Raw genomic sequence first — 16,694 nt, forward strand, 5'->3', positions numbered from 1 at the left:
GTGCATGTGTGTGTGTGTGTTGGTAGCATGCAATAGAAAAATCTGATTAATGATGCTCATCTCGGCCTCCCCTGGCTGTCCAAATGTACACAGAGGACTCAACTGTTTGCTTGCAGTGTAATTAGTCAGCGGTGACAGGTCTTTTCTCTCTCTCTGTCTTCCTGCTCGTCTTGTCAACAGGACAGATACGCACCATGCTGTCAACAAGCCTGATAGCCAGCGCTGGTAGAAAGGTTAAGATTTACATAAAATCCAGCAATCTGCTTACACACTCTCCACATCAGACAGATTTCCCATTATTGTGTTTTTCTCCTCATTCCTTTTCATTCTGTGCTCTCTATTTCATTACATTTCTCCTCTCTTCTAATGAAGACTGTTGCTCTGATTGACTCACATACAGCTGCAAGTATGCATGCATGATTGAGTACACTCATACAGACAAACCGTCATAAACATTCCTCCTTTTTTTTGGAGCAGGAAGACAGCCGAGTAACAGTCATCTGTCACAAGTCAAGGAAATGTAGCTCTAGTACACGCTGCCCTACATAAACCCATATACAATGTAAATGTACCCTATGGTTTTAGTGAGCAAACACTGCTGTCATTAAGTTATCCTCGTCAACAGCCCGAAAGAAGGCGCTCCTTGAAAGATGGCGATGGATTGAGCTATTCAGAGGTTTGTTTTCTAAAGCCTGAGAGTCGAAGGTGCGGTATTTCCTAGTCATTTAGAAAAACAATGTACAGGGAGGATGCATATATTATGGACTGCATGCTGTTTGTTTCCACAGAATGTTTCCTGGTTAATGGATGAAAGCAACGAATGCATAATATATGAACAAAAAGATGAAAAAGATTTGGTAAAAAGAGTGACCGAGTAAACTGTTCATAAATGTGATTGGAACCTGTTTTTTGGGTGTGCTTGGAGGTTAATTGGTCATCTTGTGTCACTAATATTACTTCTCTATTCCTGCACACAGCTAGTTCGTTCTCTCATAAAGGCAAACTTGTCCTTGACATTTTGCATTATGCTGAGTATCCCCTTTAATAGGTGCACCTCATTTGGGGTCAGGCCCTGCTCCAGTGAGTCACATAGGACTAAAGTGAAGCATGCAGGTAGGGTTGAGAGCTTCAGTTACTGTTTCTCCGACTGTTAGAACGAGGCAGTGTGCAGGCAGCCCCTAACATAGCCGTACATAAGTGTTGCTGGATCCTCTAGATCCGGGGGTTAAACTGTGATTTGTTGTGTAGTGGTTTTGTTTCCGGGGGGAATACTTCACAACCAATATCACTCTTATCGAAGGCAGTTGGAGAAAATTCTTATTTTTATTAATCATTCATGTTAACAGTGATGGAACGTAATCTCAAATACTGGCTCCAATTTTTAAATAGCCAACTTGTACTTGAGTATTTCCATTTAATGCTGCTTTATACTTTATATTGTTACATTTTACCCCAACAGCTTTATTTCATAACTTTAGTTAATTTGAGGATTCAAAATAATTCTAAATATAATAAACGAATACATTTTGAACATATCATCCCAAGATAACAATCTTAAAGTAGCCCTGTTGCATTAATTAATACTTTTTTAAAATCTTCACCTCTGGTATTCATATTGTACATTTCGGTTACAATTGTAACTTTACTTTTGTAATATTTTGAATGCAGGACTTTGACTTGTAATAATTTTTTGGTTTACAAATTTATTAAGAAGACTATGTGAATACTTAATTCACTTAACTATTTACTGTACTATAAAAATGAAGTTGACACTTTTTTGGAAGTCCTGCAACCAAATATTACATACTGTATTAAAGGATTGTTGAAGGAAAAATAAAGGTTGTGTTGGGGTTGTAGCAGGAGCAGATTTGGTTATCAACAGTTAATTATTAATGTCAATATGATTATCGATATTAATAATTATATTTAATATATTATCATGACATAATCATGAATAAACGGGGCACCACCCTGGGATCAGGGAAAAGATAACCTAAAACTGTATTCAGTCTCAATATAAAGGTTTTATACTCACATGCCAATCATCGTGATCATTGGCATGGAAGCATAAAAACAATCTAACAATTAAGAAGGGCGTGAAATTCAAGCACTAGCCTTCACAACCTGCTGTTATCCAGTGACATATACACAACAAGCACAAGAGACCGCTAGTTATAATATAATAAGATTTATTAAAATCAGTAATAATGATCACAATCAATAACACTGCAATTAACAAAGCCTTATTACCTAACTACCTAACACACAAAACTAAGCTAAACAGAAGGAGGGACACACGTGGAGTGTGTGTGTGTGTGCGTGCGTGTGTGCGTGTGTGTGTGGGTGCGTGTGTGTCGAGAGAGAGAGAGCGAGAGGGAGAGATGGCTATGTGCGGCCACCAGATGGAGCTATTCCTCACAGCGTTGAGGGGTGGAGCCACTGACGTCCGACAGGATCGCGAGAGGGAGAGAGAGAGAGAGCTATGGAGCTATGTCCTTAACGTCCGGAGCTGGAAACAGCTGGCGGAGGATATGTGCGGGCGGCGAATGTGTGGGTGTGCATTAGCGGGACACAAACAAAGAGAGGGGGAGAATGCGCGCGCAATACTCTAAGGCTCGGGAGGCGTGTTACTACCACACGGGCGCGTGAATGAACTGGCGTCCATTCAACGGGACCGGTCTTTTAACTGATAGTAGACGCTTACCGGGCTCGCGAGTATGGCTGGGGTTTAGTCAAAAGCACTGTTTACAGAAATCAACCCACGATCAGCATTCAAATACAACATGGGAAGCACCGGACTCGGCGGTCCGTGATCAAAACTTAAAGCACGTTAACAAGAATTACACGCATATCCTACACTATCAACTTATGTCTCTGCCCAGACTGATAGCCTCTTACTGGTGTCGTTGCGTAAGCTGCGAGTCCGTCCTGGCGATGACGGCGTTCCGTAACGGCGGTAGTTCGTGGGCCCCGGCGTCAGCGGGGGACGTGATGAGTCGGCTTCGTCCAGACGAGAGCGGAGCGGGTTTCCTCTCGTTGATCAAACTCAAATAAAGAAAACAGTTGGTGTTTCCTCCTTCCACGAGCGGCGATATAATCGCGGCTTGGCGATTTAGTCAGCTTACTTCAGACAGCGTCTGGTAGCTGGAAGGCAGGAACCGGCTTGGTTCCTCTTGTTGCAGCGGTGCGCTGCAGGAGGGGGTCGCCTCCCGTTGCAACGTGGTGTTGCGCCGGTTGTAGGAAGAGACGCCAGAGTAAGAGCAAGAGTAAGAGTAAGAGAGCGTTCTCCAGGCGGCTTCGGTTTATAAAGCTCAGGCCGCTCCAGGGGACCCCCGGGGTTCCCTGAAGATTGTCAGCCAATAGGGCACCAGTTGTGTGGCGTCGCATCTCTCACCTGGATGAGATGTGAAACTAAAATGGCGGTGTAGTTTTTAATCCCCTTTGTCCTGTTGTCCTGGCCGCATGTGTAGGCTTTTGTAGGCCGCATTGTGTAGTCCTTCTAGTGAGGTCCCAACAGTTGACTTGACACCAATATGCTGTGACTGCTGGTGTCAGATACTTGAGTCCAATCTTGGAAATGATTTTGGGCCAGTAAGTATTTGGCACAAACAATACCAATAACACAGAGAGGCTGTATGTAATCCTGTCGTTTTGTGACACACTGTCACCGATGATCACTAATGATGTTAAAGCTGCCAGTCATCTTCACATGGAGGCAGATGTTGATGGTCGGTCTACCAAGGTGTCAGCAGCGGGGGAAGACTTATTCAGATCTTTTACGAGGTTTAGTTTGGTAACAAAGTATTAATATTTAACACTATGTATACATTGTATTTCATTGTAGGTTTTATGTGTAAAATCTTAATATGCAAAGTAAATGTCATGTAGTGCAGCAAAACGTGCAACTTTAGCTGGTTCTGGAAAAGTATAAATTCAATTCCGAATATGACCTACATAAGTAATCATAACTATAAGGAAGAAAATTAGCTTTTTCTTTATAGTTATCATCTCTCTTCATCTGTACCAGCAGATCCGGTTTTGGTGATATCAGATGAAATCACGCAGGTTCAACAGAATCCTTCTCAGCTCAACCCCCAACAGGTCCTTTGGCAGCAGCCAGCCTGTCACGGGCAGACCCAGATCCAGCTTGGACCTGCAGCTCTGGCTGGAGATGAAGAGATCCGTGTCCGCCAGTCCCGGCAAGGAACAAACTCTGACAGCATGTTGTTGGAGGCCCAGGCGGTATTGCTGGGCCCGCTGAAGGGAAGGGAGGCACGTGAGAACCAGAACTAGGAGTGGAGGGGACTGTCAGATCCTGCGGCAGTGAGAGGTTTTTGAACACTGCTTTTGTCCACAGGGGCCACCAAAAGCAACACAAACATTTCCTATAGTCACTATAGTATGTGTGTAGGTGTACTTTTCCAAAGGTAACTCATCACAGGGCAGATCTGACGCTCCTTTAACTGTCTTCGAGACCTAAATCCTGAAACCCTGCCTCCTCTTCCCCTCCACTGCCTCCTTAAAAAATACCCAGACACCCTGCTGGCTCTGAAGCAGGAAAGAGAGATGGAGAGCTGGCATTAGTCAACGTTCTCACTGAGATTTCTCCCTACTGATGCCACCCACTCCCATGAATGCCAAACAGTTCCTTTATTATCCCTGCATTTACATGATTTTCTGGAGTAGCTTAAGCTTTATTCCTCCACCCTTCCCTCTCTTCCGCCTCCCTGCTCTCCTCCCTTTCCTTTCCCCCTCTTTCTGCCTTCCCTCCTCTTCTCTATCAAAGTGCTGTATCATTACGCTTGGGATAATCCTGATCCACCTCGCCCCTCCCTCCTCCTTCAAGTCTTGAGCCTCACTCTTCAAAATCTTCTGTTTTAAAGGGTGTTTAGAGTGGGTTGGGGTGGTTGGGATGTCTTTTTTCTTGTGCTACTGCAAAATGATGATGAAACCATATGGAGGCTAGCGGTGGAGGGGTTTGCAGGAGGGAAATAGGGAGATGGGGGGAAGGGAGGGGGGAGCTACACGGCGGCGTAAATGACTTCTTAGCAGTGCAGCGAGATGTGAAGGACAGACTGACGTGAGACGGTGTGGTGAGCAAACTAATGAGCTACACATTTCACGCCGGGAAAGAAAAGGAAAGAAGAGAGGGAGGGGAGGGTGAAGAGGGAGGAGAGATGGAGCAGGAGGGGTGAGATGATGACAGAGATAGAGAGATGAGAGACTGAGGAGATGATGGTGGAGGAGAGGAGGAATGAGGGAAAATGAGAGATGGTGAAGCCTTACATTTGCAAATTTAGCAAAGGGGAGAGTGAGAGACAGAAAGTAAGAAAAGAGGGGGCAGGAAGAGTGACATGAAAAATTACCTTTCTCTGCCTGCTTCTCATTCATCCTTGCCATGACAATGAACAATAAATTTGGCTTCGATGAGATATTGCATAGGTACACAGTCTCACAGGCTGCTCGCACCTTTCATCTTTTTTTAGTAATATGACTTTTGAAGATTTCTATTCATTTGACTACAAAGGAAATATGCATTTGGTGCAAAAAAGTTCCAATGGGATACACAGTATGAGTGTGGAGCTGATATACGGCTCCCAGACGGACTGAAAAAATATAACATCAGATATCTGCCAGCGGTGCAGTCCACATGTGATATGATAAGATGTATTTGATTTCATATTCATTGTGGAATTAATCCAAACACGTGTGGCTTAATGAGAAGCCCTGGACTTACTGCCACAGAGGCGACAAGAACCAAACGTCACTGAATATTATCTTTTAGTGGGACGTCTGGATTTACAAAACATCATTTTAAGAAATTCGATAATATTGGAGACACCCTAAAAAACTGGATCCACATTGGTTAGATTGTAGTCTGAATGTGTGGAGTTCCTTTTATCAACAACCTGGAGCAGGCTCTCACCCCCACCACCTCTTCAGTTAAAACTACAGAGTGAACGTTAGCCTTTCATATTAGATTAAATGTTACAATTAAGCTACAATTATCAGAACAATACGAGCATTCAGTCTCTCTCATGTGGATCAAAGGCGTACTAATGGTTAAAAATAACAAAAACTGTGGAAGAAATACTGCAAATTGAATCTGTGGCTTACAACGGAGCCAGACAATACATTTGAACAAATTGGTTTGGTTTTAAAAAAAAGACATTACTATTGTGAAAACAGCATATTGTGACCATATGCTGTATCAGTAGGTGCACATAAAGATTCTAATCCCTGTTACCACAACAGCTTTTTTAATAAACACCAATCTCCATACCCCATCGCCTGCTACTTCACAGATTTCAAAACCACACTAGTAGCAGCGCTGCAGCAGTACATCTTGTTATTTTTGGCCTCACACCTCGGACAAAACTTCCTGCTCTCATCCCTCCTCCTCGGCTTCCTGCAGCGCGAGCCTTTCAGTACCCGGTGTGAGGGGTGTTGGAGGATGCCCGTGGTTCTCTGCTACTGAATGCAGGCTGCCATCCAGCTTGTCAGAGTCACTTCCAGCGTTTGTTCTGGTCCAGTCCGCCCACCACTCCAAAGTCCCTCAATGCATCAAACTTTAAAGCTCAAGACACAGATAAAACGTGGCTAAAGAAAATATGGGGCTTTGCTTTAGAGAGTTAAAAGTTTGCTTGGTGTGAGTCAACAGTGTGTCATAACTTGAAAAACACAGGGGCGATGTGTTTCATAGACCAAGACGACACGGGCAGCATCAATATCTCAAGTATTGACAGATTTCCATGAAGGGTGGTCATTCATGAGGGTGAATTTTGGTTATCCCTTGATTTTCCCTCTCATGCCACCATGATGTAATATATGTGGTTTTAAAATGTAACTTCACCCCCAGATCTGAGCTGTAGTCCACCCTCTGAATAATATTGAAAAATGCTAAAAAGTGTGGCCACGGGTCTGAAAGATTAAACCACGGCCACTTCCATGAGACAAAAGCCTGAAAGCAACATTGACCACTAGCCAGCAATATATGTGGTGGATTTGATAGATTTACCATCTTTATCAGACCACAAATGAGACCAGTTAGCAAACCCCCGGTCTGTTCGCCTTACACCCTACTATTGGGAAACGACCTCGCCGAGAGGAGAGCAGGCACTAGCAGAGACAGACCACTTCGGATGTAGCAGCGGGAAGGAGGGGCTACCACACCCAGTGCTGCCGCTGGCCACCAGCAAGCTGTTCTGCTCATTTTCTGTAACCACTGAAGCATGAAAACATGGTGGAATTAGCAAGCTAACAATAGCTAGTTGACTTGCCAGACACTAAATGATTCAAATTTAACAGTCAGTGCTTCTCTTCAGTGGTCACCGTATAGGGAAAGCACATCGCTATCTGCAGATGATCCGTCATTAGTGTATCGATGGCTTTATTTCCAGTAGAAGGGAGAGAACAAGCTGTCTGCCGGTGTAGCATCGCCGAGTGGTGGCGATTTACTCAGTGGTGTGTGTACTTAGTCCCGTTAGCTGTAAAATACCATCCAAAACTATGGTCGTTTCATTGACTTCAAGATGGCTGTAATTATTTATGAGCCTTGGTGTTAAGTCTTTAATAGGAAAAATTGCAATCGGCAGGTCAAACTAAAAAAAAAATCATTATCGCCCCCCAAAAAATTGCGATTGGTGCTCTAATTTAAACACATTCCATTTTCCATGTTTCAGGAGGAGCCGTGTTACCATAGGTGTTTATGCAGGGTAATTGGGTCATCCTTACCAGAGGTTAAAAAGGGCTAACGTGTGAATAATCAGCCTTTACTCTTTCTGTCTCTATTTATCTCTCTCTCCCCTCTATGCGCTATGCTGATGTATTATGCTATTTAAGTCTCCCTCTTTTCCACTTTTAGTTGAGATAAGAGTTCATTTCCACTGCCTCTTCTGCTTCTCTCATTATTGCCAAAGTCCTTCTTTTCATGCCAAGGAGCCTGGCAATGAAGCAAATTGCTTGTCCTGCTAATACTTTATTAGAGACTACTGGTGCGCACGTACTCCTTCAAACTCAGTCGGACTCGCTCATTCTCTCGATCAATCACATGCACTCCCCTCAGCTCGACTTATCTGGTGACCACTTGTGTTAAAAACGGCCCATATGCACACACAGACACACAATCGCACGCTGGCTGAAAACATGCTGCAAAAATTACCATTTTAATATGCAATTAAGTATTGAATATTAAAACTACATTTTCCTCAAGTGGTAATAAGCAAGTTTGTCTTCATTTTGCAAATCTCTTCAGATCACTGACAAGACAGTGTCAATTCATAACAGTTTGACATTTTATACACTTATTAAATTGTGCCGTCATTTATTTTCTTCGTGTGAACGTGCAACCTGCAGATCCGTTGCATAGTGGTTGGTGTTAGGCAACACCGTAAAAACACTGCATTGCTTATGAACTACTATCTATATTACCTCATTATTCAGGTTCATTCAGGTACGTCCTTCCCGAGCAGATCCCAGAGGTTTTGGAAGCAGTCTCTGCTTAATTCTTGGCAGCTGCATTCAGGGGGCCGTGACCTTCGCGTCTAGTTGAGCTGGAGAGAGATGGGTCACTTTGCAATTTGTGTTTACAAGCCACACACTGCAGAAATCCACTCAGTAAGCATTTAAAGGTAGATTAGTCCAACTGTATTAAATGCAGGGACAAGCATGTGAAAGACAATGCAGAATGTATTGGTAGCAAAAGTTTGAAGGACATGTTTGAATGGGTGAATGTGCAAAAATAAACAAGTTTTCAGGTAACTTTCCACAACACTGATAGACAAATAGTACACACAGACTTGTATAGACTAACTTTTGTGCTCACACCTCTCAATCACAAGATCTTCAATCGCACAAGCACATTACATAACCTCAGACACAAACAGCACAATAGGAAGCCTGTCTGAGTCTGAAGGAAGAGGAGGACTTGCCATGATTGCTGGGGGATTTAACCAGCATCTGACAGGAGGAGGTGAAGCAGCTCGTCTAATTGACTGTAGACAGCATCTCTGCAGTCAGGGCTGCTGCGGCCTCCAACATGCAGCATTGATCTGATGGAGAACAATGTCTCCAACTTGCCCTCTTTCCTTATCCATCTGTCCTCTACCCCTCTTGCTTAATTTCCTTTCCCTCTCTTTCATCCAGTGCCCCTCCTTTCCTGCATTCACTCCACTAATCACTCCTTCCTTCCATTTCCCTTGCTGCCGTTCGAGCTTCCTCATCAACATATTCCACTTCGAGGGTTCTGAGCCAAGCCTATAAGACAGATGGATGATGATGAATGGTGAGGCAAACCAGATCTCTCTCCCTCGCTGTGTTTTTCTTTCTCCCGTTTTTTCCTCTCACATGCTCTTGACTTTGTTTTCTTTGATGCACTTTTGAAGCTAATGAGAATGCGCCTTCGGGAGGAAGATGATGTGCTTTCAAATGATTAGGGCCAAAAGCTACTTCCTTGGCCATCGAACATCAATAGAACAAAGCCAGATGGACGCAAACAGGGTGAAAAAGAAATGAGTAAAAAAGAACCCTCTTGTGAAAAACCAATGAGGGCCGTCACCAACTTGTTAGAGCTTCCACCCCTCAAGTCTTCTTTACTTGCCTATGATAATGATGTGATCCTCCTTGTATCTCAATTGGATTCAAGGGTTGAGGAGGATAAAGATCTGTGAGCAGAGTGACATGTAGCTTTTGCCTTTGAAGGAACACTGATGTTCCTTTTGGGAAATCCCCCAGGACCCAAGATAGACTCCCCTTGGTCTCAATTATACCAGCCTCTGCTCGGTACGACTGCGTTCCCTCTCTTCAGTCTCCATCTCTCACTCTGCATGACATTCCTCGCTCTCTTGCAGCACCGCCGGGCAGTTCTGTCCTTCACCTTTTGATCCGGGCCAGATCAAACACCAGCTGCTCTTTGATGATAGCAGAGCTGGTGGTCGTGCTAAGGATCCCAGGGCATCAGATTCCCTTCTCTGGAAAACCCTAACAACCTGTAGCAGCAGGCCTGCAGTTATGCTGTTGACAGCTCCTAGTAGGAGGCAACATAAATAATGGCCATCTAGCCGTGGTGATGCAAGATGTGGGTGTACGTTTTGCCGGCTGTTATGCTTCCAGGGGTGTTTGAGGAGCTGCTCTGCTGGGGTTCACTGTGATGGACTTGGTGGAGTCAAGCAGTTCATGATTCATAATAAGTGACAGAGGCTGGCCCATGATAGCCCCTGGGTTAATGCAGAAAAGTCCTGTCTGCAATTCAGGAAAACAATGATAAACATACATAGCACTTGATTGATACTATAATTTGTGTTTTTGTCTCATGGAGCACAGTTGAATGGGGGAAAGAAATTGGTTTTCTTTTGAGCCACAGTATGACTCTAGGGATTTCAATGTTGCTTTATCTCAACAACTACTCAACGGACATACGATTTGGTCCAACAATCAAGATATCCAGAGGATGATTTTCAGCTGTATTTTCTATTTATTCATGAATTGTCTCGTCAAATCTACATTTTACAAAATTACATTTGAACACATAACATAGAATGTACCTCTGCCCAATATTCACCTTTACTGAATAGAGACTGAATACATCAGGAAGTAAATCAATAGTATCACAAGTAAATGTTAGATGTTAGCTCCATGCAAGACTGTACTGCTTACCGGCTACAAACAGATAACGTTACCTCTTGTCCTGCTGATTTTAACATGGATTTATTGTTCATAATGTAGCGTGAAAATAGGATGTGTCCCCCGGATGCAATGATTGTGAATTTACTGCACGCCAAACATATTTCTATCGTCCCAGAGTCTCAAAGGTACCTGTGGTACTAGGGTTATCCAAATAAATGAATCGGCTTTCGATTTTAAGGTTACAATTACATTTTCAATTTGAATATATTTTCTCTGCAACAACCGCTAGGCCATTGTTTGGTGATTGATTCGGTAAAATCTACACATTATTGGTTTCATGGTATGAAACCAATAATGTGGTTTCATACCATGAAAATTGATATAAAATTATATCAATTTTATTTAAAATTGATATAAATTCTTCCTTTAAAAGAGAAGCTACATGGTATCAAGCATGATATATTTTGTAATGTAATCAACTATATTGTCAAATTTAAATAATTTATGTAATATAATAACAATGACTAATTTCACCTGTGAAGGACACACACTGTTAAACAACAAAACGAAGATCCATTAGATGGGGTGAGAATACAACAGCTTAAAGGTGCTTTCTCAGTTTATGAGGTACACCTGAATGCACCATGGAGTCCCTGTCAGCGCTGACATGCTTTACTGTACGTCACTGTAAGTTATGTAGAAACACAATCGATTTTAAGAGCAGATAGCGCAACCGCACCTGAAATTGCCAAACAGTCCTGATTTCTTATCTGGAGGCTCCGTTGGTTGCTGCAGTCTGTAAATCTTTTGCTACCTGAAAATGATCGTTTCCCTGTCAAAGACACGTTCGTTGTCTACATAACTCATGGGGACAACAAAATGTTGCCACACCATGACTTCAGGGAAGCAGGAGAAATGTTTCTTAATCAACTCCGACTCCAGCAGTGACCATGGTGTCAAGAAAAGTGCAGCTGCAAGGTAACACTAATTTAATTGTCTTTCAAGTGTTGTTTTATTCTTTGGACGCAAGCTAATAGGCGAAGAAAAGATAGGGAGAAGCCGATCCTGACTAAAATCATATAGCAAAACTGTAACTCTAACCATCACATCAGGACTAGCTGGGAGCAACAACTACAGCATGGACAATCATTTTGAAAATAAGAAACTGCAATTCGATCTCTTAGGTTATTTGAGCCCATCAAATTGTCAAATAACATTCATTCATATAGACCATTACAAAATTCCGACACAGCAGCCATTCCTGGCAAAAAAACAAATGTACCACATTTTGTCTGGAAAAGGGTATTTTGTGGAAGCAGAATATGGACGTGAGAATCTTAGCAAAATTTATATTCATCCTTTACTTAAATCTTGTCACACCTTGTACTTTATGCATACCTGAACAAAATACATTTTATTATATAACTAGAAGTGATATTTAATATGCCTATATCGCCTTTAATACTGTTGAAAACTAATATCGTAATTTGGATGACTAATGGATAAAGTCTCAGACAAACTGAGGAATAGATTAGACTGAGCAGCGCGGCTTTCTAACACAACACGTTAGGAAACGTATGACTATTATCATCGTCTATTTTTACTTTTTCCATCATCTCGGGTGCTTACCTTCTGAAGGCCTGACTAATACAGCTCTGAACGGTGATATAAAATGATTACGGCTGATATGGACACTTGCGGTGCCGACATTCATACACAGAAGAGACACAGATACCTGAAGGTCAAGTGGAAGAGGTGGGGTGGGGGGGCAGACAATTTCAAAGGACCCTTTGTCAAGTCCTTATTGAAATTCATCTATAAAAATGGGCCTGAAGCCTTTTCAGAAATAAAATTGTCATGCTAATTCATTTTGATTGCCACATTGGAATGGCTAAACAAAATGAAAGGCGGGGGCCAGATGTGGCTGCCGAAGCGTAACTCTTGATATTTCATAGTGAATTACCCATGATCGACTGGCACCATGGATCTCGGTGCAAATTCCGATGAAATGCCCACATGTGTGGAATTCCAATCACCGCTTTGCTAACTCATTGTTTTGCATGCCGAAGATGTACATATTAAAAACACCAATGAAAAGCAGCACTGCTGACTGGTTTTTTTTTTTTAAATCGAAGAACGGAGAGTATTTAAATGTTCATCCCAACCTCCTGATATGAAAAAATGATTCAGCAATTTGTGACCCAAACTATGAATATTCCCCTCACTTGCAAAGACTTGCAGAGAGTCATACGTTTTGTTAAGTTTTTTGTATGGGCTGACTTTTGTGCTCAAACATAAAATGTATCTTATCAACAAACCAAAGCTCCTTAGTTGCAATTTCTGGATGGGAGCATGGACTTAATAAGCACAGCAGCTGACACAAGTTCAGAGCATAGTGCATCAAAAACATGATGTGGTCCAGAACACAGACAAAGTATGGAGAAACAGTGAGGAATGACAAGCCCTCTGTGTTGCATGAGAAACAGGACTCTTGTGGATGTGTGTGTGTGTGTGTGTGTGTGTGTGTGTGGGGGGGGGGGGGGGGTACTTTCCAATGAGCCATCTGGACATGGGCCCCCAGGGGACAAAGAGCAAAACATGCTTGATATGTCTGTCTGTCTCTCCCTCCCATCCTCCCATCCATCCATCCATCATCATCCGTCCGTCCGTCCATCCGTCCATCCATGTTTCTATTTTTTGACTGTTGATGCTATAATGTAAAAATAACTCAGTAAATATCCCTCTTGTGAATTTTGAAGAGTTAATGGGCCCTAGTTTCGTGGCGCAGCGCAGGGCGGCGCAGGGTGGCGGAGCCGGCGCAATGCAAGTTTCGACCAGCGCAGCCTTGCGCACGGTCAGTTTGGCAGTTTGGTGGATCGCCTGCGCCAAGATGGGTGTGGCGGCGCAGCAGGGGGAGGCGTCACAGATTCAGCTTGGCGTAGCGGAAGTTTCGTGGCAAAAAGCCTCGCCGAGACTGCGCTGAAAGCTCGCCAGCTCCGACCTGGTCTACTTTCGGCGCAAGGCGCAAGGCGTAAATAAAGTCCATTCATTCAAGGCGAATCACAGCTGGCGGAGTGGAAGTTTGGCTGACGGCGCGCAGTGCGCACACGTCACCGAGACCTCACAGGCAGGTTTCCACAGTTCCAGGCACATTTAAATGCAATAAATAATCACAACAAACACTATTTAAGGCAACTAATTGAATCAACACGTGAATTTATATCTATATAGATTGTCCCGTCACATCTGACGTCAGATCAAAGGCGGATGGCACGCGTAACGGAAACTCAGCCTCTCGGACCAAAACATCTCCCTCTCTCTCTCCTGTTTTTTATAATATGGGCATTGTTATTATTATGATACGCACGCACAGCGCGTGATGCGCGTGGTGGGAACGGCGGCACTGCTTCTGTCATCGGGTTGTCAAGTGACGGATCTTACACTGAACCTCCCCTAACGCATTAAAGGAGAGGAGAGGAGCTCATTTGATTGGTGAAGATCTGAATCGGCTGTATTAATCCCAGTCCACGCCTCGTCTCCTCCTCGTCTCCCACTCACGCCTTCTTTTCCTCCCTCTTTCCCACCTGCGCGGGTGGGCGAGACGGGAGGTGTGCCTGCGCGGTGCACGAAACTTGCAAAGTCCAGGCGGACACACCCCGTCGGCGCGGCGCAGGTGCGCTGAAAGCTGACTGCGCCTGGTCTACGAAACTAGGGCCCTATGTGTCTCAAAAATGTTTTTGGCCACTAACAAAACTGACTTTTAAGCAAACTTGAAGAAAGCAACGTTATTTTAGGGCTTGTTTCTGTCCACTAAATGCTCCATTATGTTCACCAACTTGACACTTACTGTGTCAGTCTGTCCGTTTTCTAGAGCTTTTGGGCTGAAATCAACCACCTTCTGTGTCTAGTTGTCAGTTTTCCAAAGCTAACTGTTGTCTGCATCTGTCTTGGGTTCTATCCAGCAGTCATATCAAAGTGCTAAATGCTTTTGTAAAAATCTCTGTTGATCACACTGTTGTGTTCAAATAATATGGCTGTTGAGCATTTTAATAAAAGTTGTATGTCGGTTGCATCGTTCAGGATCTCATTAAAACACACGTTCTTAAAGTCAGATGTTAATGAACAATGTGGTGGCATTGTGTTTGCCATTCACAAAACATCAGTACAGTATGAGTCAAATGTGAGGACAAATGAGACGAGGGATATTTTAGCTGCCCTGGACTCACTGCTCTTATCCATCACTTTACAAGTTATTTCTCCACGCTCTTTTTGTCTCCCCCTCTCACCCTTTTCCAGTCACCCTTTGGTGTCTTCGTCTCTCCATGTCATTCAGTTGCAGGGATTGAAAGCCCACAGGGTATTGATTGGGCTCGGCTTAATGCTGTCAGACTGATGGGAGACATGTGATTCACAGACGAGATCTTGGCCTGGGTACACTCAGCCTCCAACCACACACACACATACACATACACACACACACACACACACACACACATACACCCACTCACATTCACATAAGACAGCAAGAGCACACACACTAAGTCTGTGGGCATCAAGCACACACACACACACACACACACACACACACACACGCATTACATCATGCGCTGATGCACAGAGGCAAATGCATGCACACACACTTAAACGGGTACCACACACATGCACAATTGTGCACACTCCCACACAAACACACACCCTTGGGAGTCCCTCCTGACACCCTCAATCTGTCACAGCTAAAACCCAGAGGACCTCGTCTTCGAGTCAGGAGGGCCGGGACAGTACACTGAGCTCAGCAGAGTTTGAGCTAATCAAGACTGGCAATGACAGACTGCCTGCAATGACAGACATTTTTTTTCCACTTTTACATATTTCACAGTTGAGGATATCTCATTTCTTTGGTTGGAGGCATGGAAAAGGGAGCTCGTCCTGGTGGGCAAATATGGATCGTGCTTAATCACCCGTTGTGGGACTGAGGCGTCAGTCATATTTACAGACAATAATTACATGAAAATTAAAGATTTATTAATTGTGTTATTAATTGGATTCTATATGGTTCACTGAGAAAGCACCCAATTATTTTATTACCACAGCAGGTCAACGCTGTGAGCTATTAGGTATTCAAAAGGAAACATTTGTGCTTTAATCACAGCAGAACGGAGGCCAATCGCAGTATATTTAGAAAATCGGTCATTAAATAAGCCTTAAGGAATATGTGTCAATATATAACCAAGGTATAGGAGTAGCCTATATACTGTGTGCGTTTCCATGATAAATATAAATGTAGCAGCCCATTACTCTATATTATGGTTAAGTTGTATAATTGACTTATGACTGGAGTGATGGGGTGCTTGGGTTCGGTTTCCAAAGATAGCTACCACGAAGGTAACTTTACATAACAGACCTCAGACAAGAATTGAAAAAACGGATTTACCAGTTCACTGATTGTTTTTTATTGTAATTTACACATAATATCAGTTGAAAGAACACAACTCAAATTTAACTCCTTTAAAATAATAAATAGTAACCTTTGAAATAATATCAAATAAATGATGCTCATTAAAATTGGCTTATCAATTAAAACTGAATTGGTTTGTACCAAAATAGTAGCACACACAGGTTAAAGTCTTGCAGGTTTCTTAGACAAGAATAATGTCTTACAATTCTAAAATATTGAAATATGACAAACTCAGCTCAACTAGCTACTTGACTAGAATCTAAACAATCTAAACCCCACAGGCACCAAAATAGGAAAAGTTACAAGCCTGGGTGTTGTGTTGGACGTAACCTTTATCCTCAACAGAGCAAAAACACAGAAAGTACAACTCAGTTCAGCATCAGTCCCGGAGAAACAATTTGTGGTCCCAAAGATGAAAGGCAGCGGAAATTAAATCCTCCTCAGAAGGCACACCAACACCAACTTTTCCGGACAATTAAATACAATCTAAATAACGGTCATTTAATAGCCAAGAGAATAGATAAGAAAAACAAGCAAAAATAGAATTAATAAAATAAAATACATGGTCTAATTGCCACAAACGTCTAGGCAATTTTCTTAAACACATGGGCACTGC

Source organism: Eutrigla gurnardus (genome assembly GCF_963514095.1).
Source record: "Eutrigla gurnardus genome assembly, chromosome: 8".
Lineage (NCBI taxonomy): Eukaryota > Metazoa > Chordata > Actinopteri > Perciformes > Triglidae > Eutrigla > Eutrigla gurnardus.